This window comes from Globicephala melas, chromosome 11, assembly GCF_963455315.2.
Source record: "Globicephala melas chromosome 11, mGloMel1.2, whole genome shotgun sequence".
Lineage (NCBI taxonomy): Eukaryota > Metazoa > Chordata > Mammalia > Artiodactyla > Delphinidae > Globicephala > Globicephala melas.
In genome coordinates, this window is record NC_083324.2 from 87,555,824 (window position 1) to 87,575,754 (window position 19,931).

Here is a 19,931-nt window from a genome sequence, read left to right on the forward strand (position 1 = left end):
CACAATATCTATATAGTGAATTCTAAATATAGCTTTTGTTAATGAATGAGTGAATGAATAAAACAAAATAAATAATCTAAAAAGTCTTCAAGGACTGTCGTTTTCAAATTGCCTTTGTAACCTATTTTTCTGAATTGGTTGCAAGAAATCTTTCCCAGAAGTGTGCAGGGTCTGCAGACCTCAAGCTGGCAGCGTTAATGTGGTATTGTCTGAAGCAGAACTGAAATGTCCCCTGCACAGAACTCAATCTTTTACCCTCCACTTGCCCTTTCCCTCATCTTCGCATCTTTTGAATGTATTTCCTGTTCTTTTACCTGAAGATACTTTTATACAGGTGGTCGTTGCTGCAGTACATTTATCTTTTCTGAGACAGGGTTATTTCCTTTCCTAATCTTGTTAGTTAGGCTTGGCAGGAGGACAAAGGTAGGGCAAAGAGAAAGGAGATTCAAGGTTAGGCAAGGCCCAAGTCTAGGCCCTGGGGCAGATGTCAAAGGGCTGGGAGTTCAGAGAGGATCCTGGTGCACCTTAGGTGTGGCTTGTAGGGAGGTGAGAGGGCCCTAGACACATGTGTAAAGGAAAAACTATTTTTCTACTACTGAGTGTATGTGTTTTTTACACCAAGCAGTTCTTCAGTTCTCTACAGATACCAACTAGGTGTTCTACAATTTCATTCAGTCCTGACGTTACCGACCTGGAGCTGGCACAGACCTCACAGGTTAAGGGCTCAGCCCCACAAGACTGCCCCCCCTTTCAGATGTCAATAACAAGCCAGGCCTCCTGCACTGTTTTTTTCTTTGTTTATTTTTTTGGCAGCACCGTGCGTTACGTGGGTTCCTAGTTCCCCAATCAGGAATCGATCCCGCGCCCCGTGTAGTGGAAGCACGGAGTCTTAACCACTGTACTGCCAGGGAAGTCCCAGGCCTCCTGTACTTTTGCCTGACCAGCTATGAACTGAGGGCTCCCATGGTGCCTTCCTCGGCTTCCATAATTTGCTAGAACTCAGGGAAACACTTTACTTACTATTACTGGTTTATTATAAAGGATACAACTCAGGAACAACCCAATGGAAGAGAGACACAGGGCAAAGTATAGAGAAGTATGGAAGTATGGAAGTTTCATGCCCCATCCAGGCATGCCACCCTCCCAGGACCTTGGTATGTTCACCAACCTAGAAGCTCTCACAACCCTGTCACTGAGGGGTTTTTCCGGAGGTTCTGTTATGTAGGCATAATTGACTAAATCATTGGCCATTGGTCATTAAATCCCCAGATGTTGGCGGGTGGGGCTGAGGGCTCTAACCCTCTAATCACATGGTTGGTTCCCCTGGTAACCAGCCCCCTATCCTCCAAGAATCACCTCATTAGCTTAAACTCAGGTATGGTTAAAAGGGGCTTATTATGAATAACAGAAGGTGCTTCTCTCACCCCATCACTCAAGAAATTCCAAGGGTTTTAGGATCTCTGTGCCAAGAACCAGGGACAGACATCAAAAGTGTATTTCTTATGATGCCACTGTATCGCAGTGTGGTGTAGGAAGGAGGTAGAAAGGTGGGCAGGGGAACATCCGGGGAGAGCCTTGTTCTGTGCGGATTTGTCAGGCACAGCATGTCCTGTGGTCCCGATGTTAAAGCACAGCCAGAGATTGGTCGTAGGCCTGTGTCTCATCCAACCAGACCACAGATAAGCTGTGTTGTCAACTCAGGATGATAGAACACCTTGTCCAGACTCACAAGTTTGCTTCTAGGAGAGTGACCAAGAGAAGGCAAGGAGGGAAGGGAGGTGAAGGGCACGTTAATGAGAGCAGTCCACGATGTTTTCTGCATGGACATTTGTACCTGGGTTCCCTCTCATGACTCATGTTTTAAGTTCTGCTTTGTCTCCCGGAGCTTCAAACCAGCTGTCTGCACCGAAGCGCTTTGGCACGTTATTGTACTGTACACTGGCTTGCTCGTTTCATCAGCTGCGGTGCTGCCCTTCACACGGAGCATGTCACATTTGACTGATTTACCACAAGACTGTGGGCTCTATTTTCCTCAGCACTGTGGAACCCTTTCCCATGAGTGATAGCAGGAGTCATGTTTATGCATGAAGAGAGACTGTTCGACCGGGCACTTGTAGCCTCCACTGCAGGCATGAGCATAGCTCCCACTTGTCAAGTGGGGCTAATAGGGTATATGCATATGCACTGGAGAATCAGTTCTCTGGACATGGACCTCTACTACAAAAATACTTGCTACTCGCTGGTGGTAAAGATCTCAGCAATGTGAGGGCCTTAATGGTGAGATTAATGCTCTACTGTTCCTGGCTGGGCCATTTCTCTACAATAACAACAACAACAAAGTCCCTGGCCTGAGAGTTTGATGAGATGTTTTTCAGGTGAAATCTGGAGCTGTGCTGATTGGCTGTGCTATTTGGGTGACGCTTTTCTCTGTAGACATTTTTCTCTCCATAGACTGTAATTAGTTGAATCAACTAATGAATGGCTTGGAGTCCAGTCCTGAATATACATATGACTGTGGACAAGCTGTTTCTTCTTCCTGAGCCTTGATGTCTTCAGCTTTGAAATAAGGAAGCTGCATGAGATGGTTTCTAAGCATTTTGCTCATCTGTCTATTAAACAGGAATCATGTTATATTGAAAATACATTTGATTTTTGTTTTATTTTTTTCCCTACTAGATTATGATCACATTTCTCATTTTATCTCAAGAGCGTAGCCCAGTTCTTTGTACATATCATATGGGTTCAGTAGATGTTTTGTTTATTGAAAATAAAATTTTGTGCTTCTATAACTATAAATCATTTGTGTTCTCACTGGGCAGGAATGCAATTCCTTGGATGACATATTTATTGTTCCTCTTTTTGTATCAGTAAACGTAGAAAAAATAATGAAATTGAATTTATTGCAATAGTATCATTAATATTATGTTACATTATTATATTATAAAGTATTTAGTAAAGAGAGACTTACTGAGCACTTACTATTGGCAAGAATAGTCAGAGAATTCATAGATGAACTTGAATGACAGACTGGGTAGAGCTTACTTCGATCTGTGAAGGATTGGTACACTTGCTGAATAGGCAGGGAAAAAAAAGGGAAGTCTGTAGATGAGAAGAAAATAAATATGACTGCAAAGTGTGAATAGTAGAGAGAGTCTGTGCAACAACAAAGGGACTTGTTGATTTGCAACCAAAGTTGCAGTTGGAGAATGGAAGAAAATAAGGTTAAGTGTGGTGCCCAAGTGATGAGGGTCTTGGTTGAGACCCAGGTATAATTTAAATTTATCACAGTAACAATGTAACCACAGGAATTAATGGTCTTTTCTGAAAAGCAGAATGTCATAGTGAAAGCTGACTCAGAGAAAAGATACTTTAAAACGTTCACCTGATCAGAAAACAGATGGAATCTGATTCCTTTCTTTTTAACAGGAAGCTCAGCTTCCACCCACTATGGAATAGCTACATTCAAGCTGGGGTTCCAACTTAGAACTTAGTATGCTTAGACAAAATTATATTCATTATAGACCACTTCATTATCTAATTGAGTCATCTTTTATTTTCTCTTGGGCTCTCTCTGCCTTTGAGTGTTTAGTTTTTGTGATGGTTAATTTTATGTGTCAACTTGACTAGGCTGTGATAGCCAAACATCCGTCTGGATCTTGCTGTGAAGGTAGTTTTTAGATGTGATTAACCTTTAAATTAGTAGACATGGAGTAAAGCAGATGACCCTCCATAATGTGGGTGGGCCTCGTGCAATCAGCTGAAGGCCTTAAAAGAAAAGACTCAGGTCTCCTGAGGAAGAAGGACTTCAGCCTTGAGACTGACTTTGGACTCTTGCTGCAACATCAACTCTTCGTGAGTCTCCAACCTGCCAACCTGCTCTGCAGACTTTGAACTTGTCAGCTCATCTAATCATGTGAACCAATTTCTTAAAATACATCTCTCTCTCGAGACATCCTATCGATTTTGTTTCTCTGTAGAAACCTGACTAATTCAGTGGTTTTTTCCATGGTTAAGCTGCTCTGATACAATACTTTAAAAATCCAGCTGATAAACTCAGAAGTCACTCAGTCATATTTTTCTGCCTTGGTCCCAATCCCTTTGCCATCCTTGCCCTCAACCTTCAACTGCTTGATGAAAAAGAGTACATATTTCCTCTACACTGTTTCATCTTTTTTGCTGATAGAGTCTAAGAGAAAGAAATTTATGTTTTTTTGGTCCATATTATGGGCTGGAAATATCACTGTGGTAAAAGATGCTCACATCACTTCAACAGCACCTAAAAAGATTCCAGCCGGGCTTCCCTGGTGGCGCAGTGGTTGAGAGTCCGCCTGCCGATGCAGGGGACACGGGTTCGTGCCACGGTCCGGGAGGATCCCACATGCTGTGGAGCGGCTGGGCCCGTGAGCCATGGCCGCTGAGCCTGCGCGTCCGGAGCCTGTGCTCCGCAACGGGAGAGGCCACAACAGTGAGAGGCCCGCATACTGCAAAAAAAAAAAAAAAAAGATTCCAGCCAATTTAGTGCATATAAAGCACCAAACTATAGTTGTTACTCAATAAGTTATTATTTTCCTCCTCTTTCTCTTTCTTCCTTTTGTTATTTTTTTGAAAACAATATCTTGACCTATTCTCACTCCCTTCTGCTGCCTTCTCCCTTTCACCTCACTGTAGAACTCACCTCTTCCAGAGATGTAAATGTAAAATGGATACTTTTTCCAAATGTTTTATTTGTTTTCTATTTCATAGAAAGCTTAATTTCACTGAAATACGAGTAAAGACATTTCTAGAGTCTGCTTCAGAGTAATCTTCCATCTTTTGAAAGTAGTGAAAACAGATAGCAAGCATGCTAAAATAAGAGCTGTTACACTGTTTATGCCAGGATTTGTAAACACTGGGCAACTAGTTCTTCTCTGCTTAGGAGAACTATTTTGGCTATGGTCTTCTTGCTCTATTTTTGACCGTGTAAACTCATTGAATTTTGCTTGGAGCCATGTGCCTGATTACAGATCAAGAGGTACTGCTGGGGAATAAGATATACTTTGGGTTTTTGCTTGTCATCTAATTAGGTTCTATTTTTTCCTTATGTTTTTGCAGTTTTGAAGTTAACGTATATTCACTGCAAAAAAAAAAACACAAAAAACCCCCTGAAAAATTAAACAATGTCAGCCATAATTTACTAGCATATAAATAACGTTGTTAATAGTTATGTTTTCTTCTATCCTTTGTGTATATGTATGTGTGTGCATGCCTTTGTGTGTGTGTGTATGTGTGTCGTGTGTGTCTGTGTGTGTGTGTATGAGAGAGAGAAAGGTCTAAACTACTCTTAAGATAAAAGTATCTCACATTTCTTAATACTGGGTACAATCAAATTTCATCTGACTCTGTTCTTGTCTATTACGGTTGAAGTCCAATCTTTGTTATTTTCAGCGCCTGCTCCCCCCTTTCTCAGGCTTGAACAGAATGACAGCATTTCTGCGATCCAGGAAATTAGGAAGACCTTCTGTTCTTTCGTTTATTTAGAGACTGCCTCCCAGTGCCCCTGCCCTGTTCCTCGTGGGGACCTCCTGTGCTTCCAGAGCCACAGAGCTTAATATTCTGCTTTTAGGGCCATTGTCACACACCATTTGGAGGTCTCACCATTCCTGCTTGCTCTTCAGACACACTTAAAGTTGCCATCTAGAGTCACTCACTGAAGGTATTTGCCACCTTCTCGTCCTTTTCTCATGATCTTGAGGACCCCTCCACTCTTCCAACTGTTGCTTGTCCATCCCCAGATCAGACCATGCTCTCCTCTAAACCTCAGAAATACCCAGCCTTTCTTTCGCATTCATTTCTATCGCAGTATTTTAAGGTTCGTCTGAACAGCTCCATCTTTACGATGGACAGATCCCAAGCCCTGACACCCATCTTAGACTATTTAACATTCCAGGAGCTAAGAAGGTTCCAGTCTTGACATCTAATTTCTGGAAACCCATCCCCCAAGGATGTACAGGGAGCTTCTTCTAAAAGCAGCAAAAGATAATAAATTTGAGTTTTTATGTGCTATTGTATTAAATGCCAACACCTCAATTTGTTTGAGTATAAACAAAAACATAATTGGGGTGATACTATAAATACAAGGTTTGTAACTCTCTTTTTAAAAAAACTAACATCATGACTATTTTCCTATGCACTTTTTTTTTTTTTCCAGTCTGCGTTGGTTAAAATAAATGAGCATATGTTCAGGGTGTTAGCTGGTATATGTCCAACCAACTTGTGCTCTTCACTTAGGTTATGTCAAATGCTTCATAAAGAAATAACATAAATCCTTTTTGTAGAGCATCCCAGCCCTATTGGACAGTTGGGGAAAAATTAAGTTTTCTGTTTCTGACTCTGCACAAAGCGTCAGAACATTTGCCTTGGGCTTTATTTAACCAACTGTGTCATGTCTGATTAACCTGATTATTCACACACAGAAGTTGTACCAGAGTAGTCTTCATTTGCTTTTTCCATTTTCACCCTTCCCATTCTGTGGTGGTTAAAGGTGCCTGTAATTCTTGACCGGTCCCTTTTGAGACTGAACTTTATCTTCTCTACCCTTGAATGTGTGCTATGATAGTTTAACCAATAGAATATGGCCCAAGTCATACTTGGGCAATTATGAGTCTAGCTTTTACAAGAACTGGCAGCTTTCATTTCTTCTTTCTTGGAATTCTTCCTGTTGGATACTCCCTCTCAGAACCCAGCCCCATGCTGTGAGATGCCCAAGCCATTGGGCATTCCTGTCTGTTGCCCATCTGAGCCATGGGCGACTCCGTCTTGGTGGTTCCAGCTCAACTGAGCCCTCAGATAACTACAGGCTCAACCAATACGAGAACTGCCTAGTTAACATACAGAATCTCAGAGGATCATAAAATAAAAGAAAACAGTCATTGTTTTAAGTCAGTAACTTTTGAAGTGGTTTGTTTTGAAGCAGTAAGATAAAAGAAATACATTCTTTTGGTCTCTATTGTTATAGGATCATGAATAAAGTGAAAGTTTAGCCTCCCACCAGGTTTGTTATTGGTTTCCACGTGGTGGAGCCATCTTCCAAAAAAGACCAGTTCAGTTTCATAAAAGCTTCTTGAGAACCTACCCTGTGCCAGGCAGATGGTTAGGTTTTGGAGATAAGACAAAGTCTGAGCAAGAGGCAGAGAATTTAGCAGAGAAAACATGTATAAATGAATAATTACTACATAATTAGTAATGAATACGTGAGATAGAATGAATGAATTGCAGAGATAACTTTTTATTTCACAAATACTTGCGCATCTATTACATGCCAGATACTCAAGACACTTGGAATAGATTCAAAGGGTGGTCTTGGTATGGAGAAATTTGCCAACTAGTAAGCAAGATAGATTAAAAACAGATATTTTCAATATAATGTGGCAAGTGCTAGGACTGATACATGAAGTAGTTGGTAACTCAATGTCATTACATGTATATTGCCTAGCAGAGAGAATAGCATTTAAAAGATGCTAAAGGCATTTCATATTCCGTCCTCCTTCCTTGGGGTGACAAATTTTATTTTCCAAAAAGAGCTGCAGCAATATCTTCTATCCCACATGTCCTTCAGTAATGTGACCTCGAGTCTCTCCCATCAAGGGGAAGAGTCTCATGGCACTCCTTTTGAAGCTGGGCTGGCCTCCAGGACTCACCTGTAACCAATAGAACTTGGTAGAAGTGATGCTGCATGACTTCTGAGGCTGGGCCAGAAAGGGCCAAGCAGTGTTAGCGTTGATCTCCTAGAATACTCAATTATCAGCTGTTCCGTCTCAGGGGGCTTTCTCTGGAGCCCAGCTGCCATGCTGTGATAAGCCCAAGCTACATGGAAACACTGCATGCAGGCATGCTGATCGACAGACCTCGTGAGCCCAGCCTTTGGGTTGTCCTAACTCAAGCACCAGACACGTGAGTGAAGGACCTTCCAGATAATTCCATCCCCTGACTAATTGAGTCACCCTCAACCCACTTGAGTCTTCTGAGCTGAGGTCCCAGATGCCCTGGAGCAGAGACAAGCCAGCCTCACTGTACTCTATTCAAAATCCTGACCCCCAACATCCATGACCATGATAAAATGGTTGCTATTTTTATGTCACTAGTGTGGAGAGTGGTTTGTTACATAGCAATAGATAATTAGAATAGATGGGTTCCAAGAAAGAACCACTTCACAATGAATTATATTATTTCTGAATAGTGTTTATGGTGAGGTACCAGTATTTCTGGATGCAGGTCGTTCAGTTAACTCAGAAAATGAGAAAACATTTGGTCACTAATTCATCTCTGAATGCAGATCACAGGGTTTTGGGACCCCTTCCCTGACTTCTTCGCATTTGTAAAATTATGGGTCTACTTGCTTGAGGAATATTTCATTTCTTTTGATGAGAACTACTTCTCTTCATCTTCAGATTTAGTGCCAATGAAAATGTTGGAAAAAACTGATTTATTTGATATTCATGTCTTAATTCTGTAAGACAGAGCATTTTAGTAACTGATTAGTGGGAGAGTATGCCTTGCCGTATGCAAAGACACTGGCTACCTCAAATATAATGTGTTTTGTGGCTTTTAATCACTAATTAGCATTTGCAGGAGGAATTTGTTTATATGAAGAGGACTTGAAGAAAAATGCAATATTAAACTGTACAGTTCTCTTCCACTTTAGTCATTAGTCCTACCACTTATTAAAAATTAAACCATGTACAGTTCTCAGATTGGCAACTTGCAAATTGTCTAAGGAAGATACTCACTTTAATTATGTGAATTGAAAGAGATACTTTTTTTTTTGCTACTTTTAAAAATCTTACTGTAATTGAGAAATCATTAAAAGTTGGAATACAGTTCCATTAAATTTAGAGGGGGAAACAGGAGACTGTATTAATATCCAAAACATCTCCTTTCTTAGGCGGTAGTCTTGGCAGATGAAATAATGAAATCTGAGTCTTTGTGGTGGTAAAATAGGTGACACAGAAGGAAAACAAGGAGGTGCAGTAAATGGTTAATTAATGGATGCCAATTATATCTCAGTCAGGATCAAATGAATGTCCTACAGAAGTGAGAGGACTAGTGGTTAAAGAAGGGATGGAATGGAGCTGGAGGGGACAAAATGTGGGTAAGTTTACTGTTGCTCCCTCTTGACAGCCATGTGCTGCTAGGTCAGGATAAAAAAAAGAAAGAAAGAAAAGAAAAGAAAAGAAATCTCCTGGGATCATTGCACAATTGGAATCTGAAAATTCTGACAGTGAATACCTGTTATTTGCAGAAAAGACATACTTCTAGATTCCTAGCTTTCCCATTCTTTGCAATTGGCTAGAATTAAAAGACTTGTTGCACAGGAGGAAAGCATGAGATAGATCCCAGATCCAGAAAATCTTTCCAGGTCTCAGACTTCACAGCATCTTCCTATCTCTGCCTGTCCCAGTCCTCAGACTTCTCTGTTATTTTCTTTTTGTTTGGCAAGTAATATATTTTTGTAAGGCCCCTCAGATTTTACCTGAGTTGCTTAATCACAATTTTCCTTAAAAGACCAGGATGTAAGGTGAGCGCCATGACTGTTCTGTCCATCTTTTGTCCAGGAGTTCATGGGTGAACTGTCTTGGGTTTTCCCAAGTAAAGGAATCATGGAAAATGTTGCCTGAGGCAAGAGAAGTCCAACCCATTTAGGGTTTAGTCCATTCCATGCTGAACATGAGCTGGAATATATTTAGACTTTTCTATGTATCATTTTGGAATATACCCACATATTAAAAATAATTTTAAAAATCAAATATTCTCAGGAATTTTTTCCTAACAAATTAAAAGAGATTTCCATCGAATGTTAATTTGAATATTTTTGAGGAGATAATACATGTCTAACTATTGGGATGTGAAAGTGCACCTTTGCAGTACTTTTGTTCCATTAATTTTTGTTTTTTTGAGCTTGCTTGTCAGTTCAGTCACCAAGCTTCACTAAGCTTCACTAATTTTGTGAAATTTGGAATAGTGTTTTGCCACTTTAGAGATAATCCCTGAAAGCTTCCTTCTTGCAGATGGCAATAAATCATTCTCTCCACTAAAAGCCTCCATGTCATTTGAAATTTATTACACAGAGTGCGTAGTGGACTTAAAAGCCATTTCACGTGTCTTATTACTTCAATCATCTAATTTATGGGTTTCAGCTGCAATTGTAGTTGGAAAAAGTATTTTCCTTGCTCTGATCAATATGAGTCTGGTTTTGCATTCATCCCCACTAACCCTCCCTGCCTGATTTCATCTACTACCCTTCTTGGATTGTATAGCTTCTGTAGTCATTCTCCAGTACCCATCATTCAAGGCAATACAGGTCTGAAATGGAAAGAAAGTGCCAACAAGGCTGATATAGATTGACTAAGCTTTACCAGCTCTTAGCTGCACTTGTCAAAAGATATCTTAGTTACTACTAGTTGAGCAGTCTTGCCCTAGGGAAGGAGAAGCTGTCAAAAACTCCTGTGTTTAATATGTACATCTCTGGCTTCATGGAGAGAGTATGAAGGAAGCCTATTAAACACAGATGAGGTAAGACTAAGTAACACACACTTAACACAAAGAATGAAAAGGAATTGGGTACTCTTTATTGACATATTGAAAGCGTTTGTGTCTTTTTTTTCCCTTCCACAATAAATAATCTCTGTTCCCTTTCAGTCATTTTCATCCCCATAATGAAAGATAGTATCAATCGATTAATAAAATGAAGAGGAATGTGGGAATATTATAGTTCTCTATAGCAGTCTGGAGTCTCATATGACAAACATACCCATGCAGGTGTAACAATGATTGAACCACTGCAGGGTCCAAGCTTAGACTCAGTCTTTGTCGATGGTTGTAAAAGCCAACTACTGTATTCTTTGATTTCAATATCAGAAAAATCAGATGTGCCCCCAAATATTCCTATCTTGAGTGGGTGATTCAATACCATGTGAATGAATACATCTAACCCTTGTTGACTTTACATTTTCAATCCATTCAACCTCATGGGAAAATTAAAAGTTGATTCAAAGACCACTACATGCAAGATACTAAAAGATAACTGCACCTTCCTATACAATTCTTAGTCAACATTGGGAAGTGAGCAATGTTTTGTCTTTTGCACCCAAATACTCCCTCCTTCATTGCTCTTTCCTTCCTCTCCAGAGGATCTTATGTGGGTGCCCATCCTCCCCTTTTTTTTTTTTTTTTAAATTTTTGGCTGCGTTGGGTATGCGTTGCCACGCACAGCCTTTCTCTAATTGTGGCAAGCGGGGGGCTACTCTTTGTTGCAGTGCACAGGCCTCTTGTTGCGGAGTCCAGGCTCTAGGCACGTGGGCTCAGTAGTTGTGGCTTGCGGGCTCTAGAGCGCAGGCTCAGTAGTTGTGGTGCTTGGGCTTAGTTGCCCCGCCGCATGCGGGATCTTCCTGGGCCAGGGATCGAACCTGTGTCCCCTGCATTGGCAGGTGGATTCTTAGCCACTGCGTGCAGGGAAGTCCCTCCCCTTTTCTTTTGTGACCAAATTGTTGCGTGCTTCCAGAACAGCCTCTTCTCTCTCTTTTCTTGCTTGCGGGAGAACACACTCCCACAGTAGATGCAGAATACACCTTATACTTTTCTTCTGATCTCCTTTGCACCTATGACGTGGGTATGAGATCTAATTCCAGTGAAAAAGACTGGAGGAGATGTCCACTAGGAGTTCCTGGGAAACATTTTACCTAGTAAAATAGGCATGCGGGAGGAAATACCTCCCTTCCTCTCATGATACAGTCATGTCAGCCCGTGACACCCGGGGTCGCTGTAGCATCTTGCCAACACATGGAGAATGACAGAGTGAAAAGATGGCAGGACCAGAGTCCTTGGTAGTGAGATGCCCTCTATCTGGAACACTTTGTTTTTGAAAAACAATATGTTTTCACAGAGGCAGGTGGTGTTTAGCAGTTTGACCAAATGGTCTGGAATTTCTAGCTCTGAGATACTTTTACCTGTCTCCACAATTAGAAGGATACTGTTCTTTCTTGGCGGTTCTTGTCCCCTTCAACGTAAATTAACTTATCGGTCTAGGCTGAGAGGTTAAGGCAGGAGCTCTGTGATCCAGATCCATCTGGAAGTTTGCTCATTAAAGACAGCCATGAAAGCTAAAGACAAGAGATATGGGGACCTCTACTCTTTCTTTTTTTTCCCCCTTAGCTGAATTCTCTCCCCAAATATAAAGGAATCCATGAGCCCAGACAAAGACATTTTTTAAAGTGGACATTGGACACAAAAGACTTCACATACCAACATAATATAATAAAACTGTGGGCCAGTTTCACTTATGAATAAATGCAAACGTCATAAATAAAATAGAACAAATTGAATGCAGCAACACACTAAGAGAGAAAACACCTTGGCCACATGGTGTTCATGCCAGCAATTTAAGAATGGATCAGTATTAGGAAATATTTTAACATAATTCTCTTATTTTAAACTGGAGGAGAAAAATCCTTTAGCATTCCCACCCATGGGAAGAAAAAAAGCATTTAACAACATTTTGTATCCATTCTTCATAAAGAGCTCTTCATAAACTCAGAACAATGGGCCCATCATTAACATGATGGATAGGTAGATAGATGGAGATCCTGATGATATTCTGGTATAATTAGAAGCTGTCATGAGTTAAAAAAAAAAAGAGAAAGGTAAAACTTGAGAAGGAAGCATGATACATATGAAAAGTAAGAAATTTACAGCTAGAAAACATAGATTTCCATTGCAGGTTTTCTACCTGCTATCTGTGAGACCTTAGGCATATCACGTCACTCTCATGGATTTCAGACATTTCACTGAAAAAATGAGGCTGGTAATAGCTACCTTAGGAGGATTAATGTGATCAAAGTACATTAAAGCACTAACTTATACGGGGTTTTCATAAATGGTTGCTTTGGAAAAAAAATACCACCTGTTCTGGAGATTTACCCACCCCAAAACAGAGAGGATAAAACCCAGAAAACATCTGAACATACACTTACTTGAAGTCAATAGATGTTCACAATTTCCTCCGCTTAATCCAGGAGCATGGGTACTTCCTCATTCTGATCCTTCGGATAAGATCTTCAATGATAAAAATAAAAGTTTCAAAAACCTTCTGTGACCCATATCGTGACAGAAAGTTGACTCTTCTTTGTCATTCACGTTGACCCAAAACAAGATACGCGTTTTCTGAGAATGTGCCTGCAACCTGTTGATTTGGGATCCATGACATTCTCCAGGCAATAGGACTTCATTCAGTTTCCTGGAACTACTCATCAGAGTCACCTTCACCATCCTTTCTGTTTCTCTGACCTTCTGCTTCTCCAGTCAAGATGCATAACTTATGGAAAAATGGGAGAAGCCGTTAACTTTCTTCCTTTTACCTGTAGCTCTCTTCTGAAATTGCAAATTAATTTCCACAGTCTGGCTCTGCAGTTTTTCTAAGACTGTGATCCTATTTATCTTAAGTGTAGCACTAAGGGGAGGAAATGGAAGCTCAATCCAGGTGTCCACATTGACTCTGCACACGTTCATATTTTCGTGAAACCCAATCATGTGTTTCTATGTTTTCAACAGTTTCAGTTTCATTTGGTTTGTGCCTTATTGCATTAATAAGTATAATTTCTTTTTAAAATTTGTTTTATTTTATATTGGAGTATAGTTGATTTACAGTGTTGTGTTAGTTTCAGGTATACAGCAAAGTGATTCAGTTATACATATACGTAAGGCCAATAGGAATCTAAGAAATTAGGCTACTGAGGATCCTGAGTCGAAAAAGTGTCTTCAATTGAAGAAGACATCTAGTAAATTTCTTCAACAAATTTTCACCGTGTTGTCTGACTATATTAAAATAATGAACCAAATTCTGCTTCAGTTCCTTATAAATATCCCACAAATTCTCGGTGGATAATTTATAGTTTTTACCTCTTTGTTCATTGCATCATGTAATGAATAGGTCTTGCAAAGTTAACAAAACACAATCTTTTGCTGTAAACTATGAAATGTAAACTGTGCTCACCAACCATCACTTTTGAACCGGAATACACTTTGTTTTTGTTGTTGTTCTAGGTGCCCCATCTGTGGCATGTGAATTTCTATGTTTGGATCAAACTTTTCATATTTCTTGCTCTTAGGCAGGCACTTAGGTCATAGATGTTCTTGTATGCTAAAATTATTTAACATTTTTTCTTGCTAAAAATTTTAAAAAGACCACATGCAGGGGGTTATCAATAGAAAAAAACTAGTGGTATCAAAATACTTTTTATTTCTGATTAAAAATAACAGGAAATTTAAGGAGTGAGTAAAAAAAATAAGAAAATAACAATTGTCTATAGTTAACACCATTCAGAAATAACTACTCTTGACGGTTCGTTTCATTTGTTTCCCATTTTTCTTGCAATGTGTATATTTGAGGGGGATTCCCTGGTGGCGCAGTGGTTGAGAGTCCGCCTGCCGATGCAGGGGACACGGGTTCATGCCCCGGTCCGGGAAGATCCCACATGCCGCGGAGCGGCTGGGCCCGTGAGCCATGGCCACTGAGCCTGCGCGTCCGGAGCCTAAAAAAAGCAATGTGTATATTTGAGATATATGAATATATTTATGCATTTATACCTTTCTATTTATAGAAGGAAGTACGGGAAGAGGGCCTGTCTTGGTTTTTCTCAAACAATAAATCTTAGGTTGCTGTGTGCTTCACCAATTCACAAACAAACACTGGCTTATTTATCATGCCTTTACTATTATTTTGTTTAATTCATTATCTTTTTAAAGGCTCAAAAAGCCTTTGGAACCTGCCAAATAATCTTCTAAATCTTCTACTATGTTAGGAGCTCATTTATCTAATTCTTTTAGGAAGATGGGAGGAATTAAAATGTCTAGAATTATATACATACTGCATAAAGAAGGGAATAGACACATATTAGTAGATAAATGTAGACAAATGTTCTACCTAATTCTTTTTTTAAACAATTCATTTTTATTGGAGTATAGTTGGTTTACAATATTGTGTTAGTTTCTGCTCTGCAGCAAATTGCATCAGTTATACGTATACATATATCCCCTCCTTTTTTGAATTTCCTTCCCATTCAGGTCACCACAGAGCATTGAGTAGAGTTCCCTGTGTTATACAGTAGCTTCTCATTAGTTAAATCATCAGATATTTATTTTGTGCATGCTGAAATGTCTGACTAGTAGAAGGCCTGTGTCACTCTTGCTCTGCTTTCATAACTAGTGTATATGTTTAAAATGTACAGGGAAACCCTTGTCCAGCAGCCATATTGACATGGATTAATACCTGATACTTTGACTTAAGTCATCAAAGATATTCTTGTCATTAAATGGGTGAATTGTCTTAAGAAATTAATTGAAACAAGATTTCCAGGGTGATTCCAGTGTGAATTGTGGTACCAAACACAAATTAGAGCAAAAAAAACCCCCCAAAACACTTAATAATGTAAGCATTTCAAAAAGAATCAAATTGAATCCTTTTCCTTATAGATTATTTTTTCTGTTTAAATTCTTACTCTTGTGTAAATGTGGTCTGTCTGATCATAACAAAGGAAGCAAATCATCCACCTTGTATTGAGGCTTTTGGAGAATTTCTTCTTCAAAATATATTCTTTAAAAACAAGTTCCATTTTCACACTACATAGTCACAGTTATCCTGGCGTGGGAGTGGGGAACGGGGAAACTTCACACAGATGACCATTGAAAAATTCACAATTCATTAAAAGGACTTCTGCTTTAACCAATATATTCTATGAGCATTGCTAACAAAGGAAAAATTAGATTCACATTTTCTTTTTTTCCATGGGAGTATAGCCAAAATTCTATAGAAAAGTGAAGCTGAAGTAAGGCTCCCAGACAGCTCTCAAACTGGACTCAACCTCTGTGAAACTTCACAGTGGCTGAACTAGAGCTTTCAACGAGGAGATTTTAGATGGATAAGCTTGGAAATCTCCGTTATAAAATTCAACCTTCCAAACAGAAATTGGAAGTCCGATCTCGGACTGAATTTCAGGTGAGCTAAATAATACAGTATTTTTCTAGAGGCAGAGTGCAGTAGGAATTTATGCGATGGACAGGCAAGATTCTAAGAATGAGAAATTTTATTTCTTAAATCTCTCCAGAGATTACTGCAGACACATGTGGCTCGAAGAAGTCCTTCCATGTGTCTTCTGATTCTCAGGAAAACGTATTTTTAAGCGGCAGCAAGAGAGGTGACATTTTATTTTTCTCCATAAGAGACTCTCTTGGAAGGTTATTTTATAGTTTCTTTCCTAGATTCATTCCGAAGAGGTTTTTCTTAGTCCAGGACTCATATCTCTTATAAAAGGTGGAGAGAAGGTGGACTAGGGCTTGGAAAATGTGTGAGTGTAATTTAAAGTTCTTCCTTTTATCAGCAGCGTTCTATCTATATCCTTCTAAAGTTACAGAGCCCAAACTGAAGAATGATTTTCAGGTAGTCTGGGGGATGTGAGATATACTCTTCCCTACTTCAAAATTGCTTTACTTCTGCTTGTGCACCTTACCACCATGTGTGTGCTTATTAGTTGCTAGCTAATATTTTTAGTTAACACAAAATGTCTTGCAAGTACAAAATCAGCTCTCGGCCTACAAGTCATCATTAATACATCAAACCACTTTTCTCTCTGAGCTCACAAGCCTGAATCAAGCAGCTATTATGATTCAATCAGCACTGTCATAGTAGATAAAATCTGATCACCTGAGCCCTAGATTTCAATCAGCCACCACACTCCAGGCAGGGACTGGAAGACTAAAGATTTCAATGCAAGATGGACTTCAGAATGTAGAGAAAAACCTTGAGTTATCTATCTTTCTGTTACCTAAAACTTTCCAAGCATTAGTTCGCTCAGGTAATAATGTGTTGATATACATGTTCTCAGACATCTTTACAGTCTACAATTGTACAAAAAGGCTAAGACATTGGGTCAAGACAGTATCATTCTTTGTGGATAAAGATAATTATGGTGACAACTGTGCAGTCCAACAGAATTCTCTGTGATGAATAAAATATTCTGTGCTGTGATATGGTAGCCACTAGCCACTGTGTCTCTTGAGCCCTTGAAATGAGGCTTGTGTAACTGAGGGGCTGAATTTTTATGGATGGACCTAGAGATGATCATACTAAGTGAAGTAAGTCAGAAAGAGAAAGACAAATACCATACGATATCACTTATATGTGGAATCTAAAATATGATACAAATGAACTTATTTAAAAAACAGAAATAGACTTACAGACATAGAGGACAAACTTAGGGTTACCAAAGTGGAAAGGCAGGGGATAAATTAGGAATTTGGGATTAACTGATACACACTGCTATATATAAAATAAACAAGAAGGACCTACCGTATAGCACAGAGAACTATATTCAGTATCCTATAATAACCTGTAATGGAAAATAATCTGAAAAAGAATATACATATATACATAACTGAATCACTTTGCTGGACATCTGAAACATTATAAATCAATTAGACTTCAAATAAAAAAAGAATTTAAATTTATTTATTTAATTTATTGTATTTTATTTTATTCATTTTATTTTGGGCTGCTTTGGGTCTTCGTTGCTGCACGCGGGCTTTCTCTAGTTGTGGCGAGCGGGGGCTATTCTTCGTTGCAATGTATGGGCTTCTCACTGTAGTGGCTTCTCTTGTTGTGGAACACAGGCTCGCGGGCTTTAGAGAGCAGGCTCAGTAGTTGTGGCGCACGGGCTTAGTTGCTCTGCGGCATGTGGGATCTTCCCAGACCAGGGCTCGAACCCATGTCCCCTGCATTGGCAGGCGGATTCTTAACCACTGCACCACCAGGGAGGCCCCCAAAGAGTTTAAATTTAAATAGCCACATATCTTTAGTGGCTACAGTATTGGACAGGGAAATTCTATAGAATACTTTCATGGAAGGTATCTATCCTATAGGATGAGAATGTTCTGATTAAAGTGCATATTTGCTTCTCTGTGATTAAAGTGCATGTTTGCTCCTCTGTGATAAGCCTTTATTTTTTTAAATGGATGCTATAAAAAATAATTATAAAACCTTGAATTGTTGCATGCTTTGGAAGTGTGTAGAAATGGGTGATGTAATTTTTTAAAATTATGAAATATAAAAAATGTGGGCTGGTCCCTAATAAGTTATTTATGTGAACTCCTAAAAAAAAAAATAGAGACGTGATATTTCTGTAAGTATTCTTTTCATTATAAAATTATATGTAGCTTTTTTTCTGCCCGGTCCCTCCTCCCCCAGAGCGCCGCTCCGGCTGCACCTCCCTAGCTCTGAGCTCCAGGCTCCTACTAAGCTAGTGACACCCTCCGCTCGCCATCATGATCATCTACCGGGACCTCATCAGCCATGATGAGATGTTCTCCAACATCTACAAGATCGACGACGGGCTGTGTCTGGAGGTGGAGGGGAAGATGGTCCGTAGAACAGAGGGTAACATTGATGACTTGCTCATCGGTGGAAATGCCTCCGCTGAAGGCCCCAAGGGCTAAGGTACCGAAAGCACAGTAATCAGTGGGGTGGATATTGTCATGAACCATCACTTGCAGGAAACCAGCTTCACAAAAGAAGCCAACAAGAAGTACATCAAAGATTACATGAAGTCAATCAAAGGGAAGCTTGAAGAACAGAGACCAGAAAGAGGAAAACCTTTTATGACAGGGGCTGCAGAACAAATCAAGCACATCCTTGCTAATTTCAAAAACTATCAGTTCTTTATTGGTGAAAACATGAATCCGGATGGCATGGCTGCTCTGCTGGACTACCGTGAGGATAGCGTGACGCCATATGTGACTTCCTTTAAGGATGGTCTAGAAATGGAAAAATGTTAACACATTTGGCTGTTGGGATCACTTGCTCGTCATAACTGGCTGGCTGCTGCTTCTCATCTACACAACACCAGGATTTAGACAAATGGGGGATTGATGTCATCCTGACCCCTTCGTTTTGATGTTGATTTATTTGGAGCAGAGGCATTGTTTTTGAGGAAAAAAACCCAAAAACATGTTATGTAGATTGTCTAAAAATAAAATGCATTTAAACTCAAAAATAAAAAGTATATGCAGAGTCGCTATGGAACTGTGAAATCCTACTATTTGTTATCGGAAACTCTGTCTTCTGTTGTTTTGATCTTATGTCATCTTGTACATGGTAAGCATTCAACTTTTTTTTTTTTTAATTTTAGAATGAATAGGTTTATTAGGTTCTATCACCCACAGGAGGTACATCCCAAATCTGCTAATGAGCAGAGCTGAGCAGAAAAGGAAAGAAGAGTTATTTAACAACTCATCATTTTCTTGCTGCAAGATTGCCCTTGGCTAATCAGCTCACTGCAGGAATTCAATAAATAATAAATAAATAAATGAATAAATGCACAAACTTTGACCAGCAGTATTTGTTTCACATATATACAATTCTTTCTTCAAAAGTAACATCAAGTTGTAACCAGTTAATTTGTACTTTGTTATTAGGTGGTCTCTGTGCTGTGCTTGTGAGTAGAGGTATCCCAAGTGATTCTACATTTTAATTTAAAATGAACTAGGTCTATGTGTTGCCTTTGCATTGGGTTCTTAGTTTTCAATAGGTGCTGCTGAAAACAAGTTAATGCCAGATGATGAAACAGAATGTAGTTTTTTACATCAAGAAGAATGGCTCTGCAGTTAATTTTCCTGAGAGGTTAACTTTCAGTTAAAAAATAGTTAGCATGAGTCTTAGACTGCACATCTTGTGTTCTGGACAGTCTTGGAACCCTCCAGTACCAAGGCAGGAATTCAGTTTTCTATCTAACAGCAAAGGGATTATAAAAAGTTCTCAGAGTAGGTACTGGATATTCTCATAAACCTACAGCTCCCTGTCGATTGAGACTGTCGAGGCTTGCAAGTCAATTCAGAATGATTGACTCTTGTTC

The 19,931-nt window shown here is 39.5% G+C and overlaps 1 pseudogene; it reads left to right on the plus strand.

Annotated features, from left to right (window-relative positions):
• LOC115866103 (translationally-controlled tumor protein-like) overlaps positions 1 to 18,855 on the plus strand; it is a 182,783-nt pseudogene extending 163,928 nt beyond the window's left edge.
• Positions 18,856 to 19,931: the final 1,076 nt, after the last annotated feature.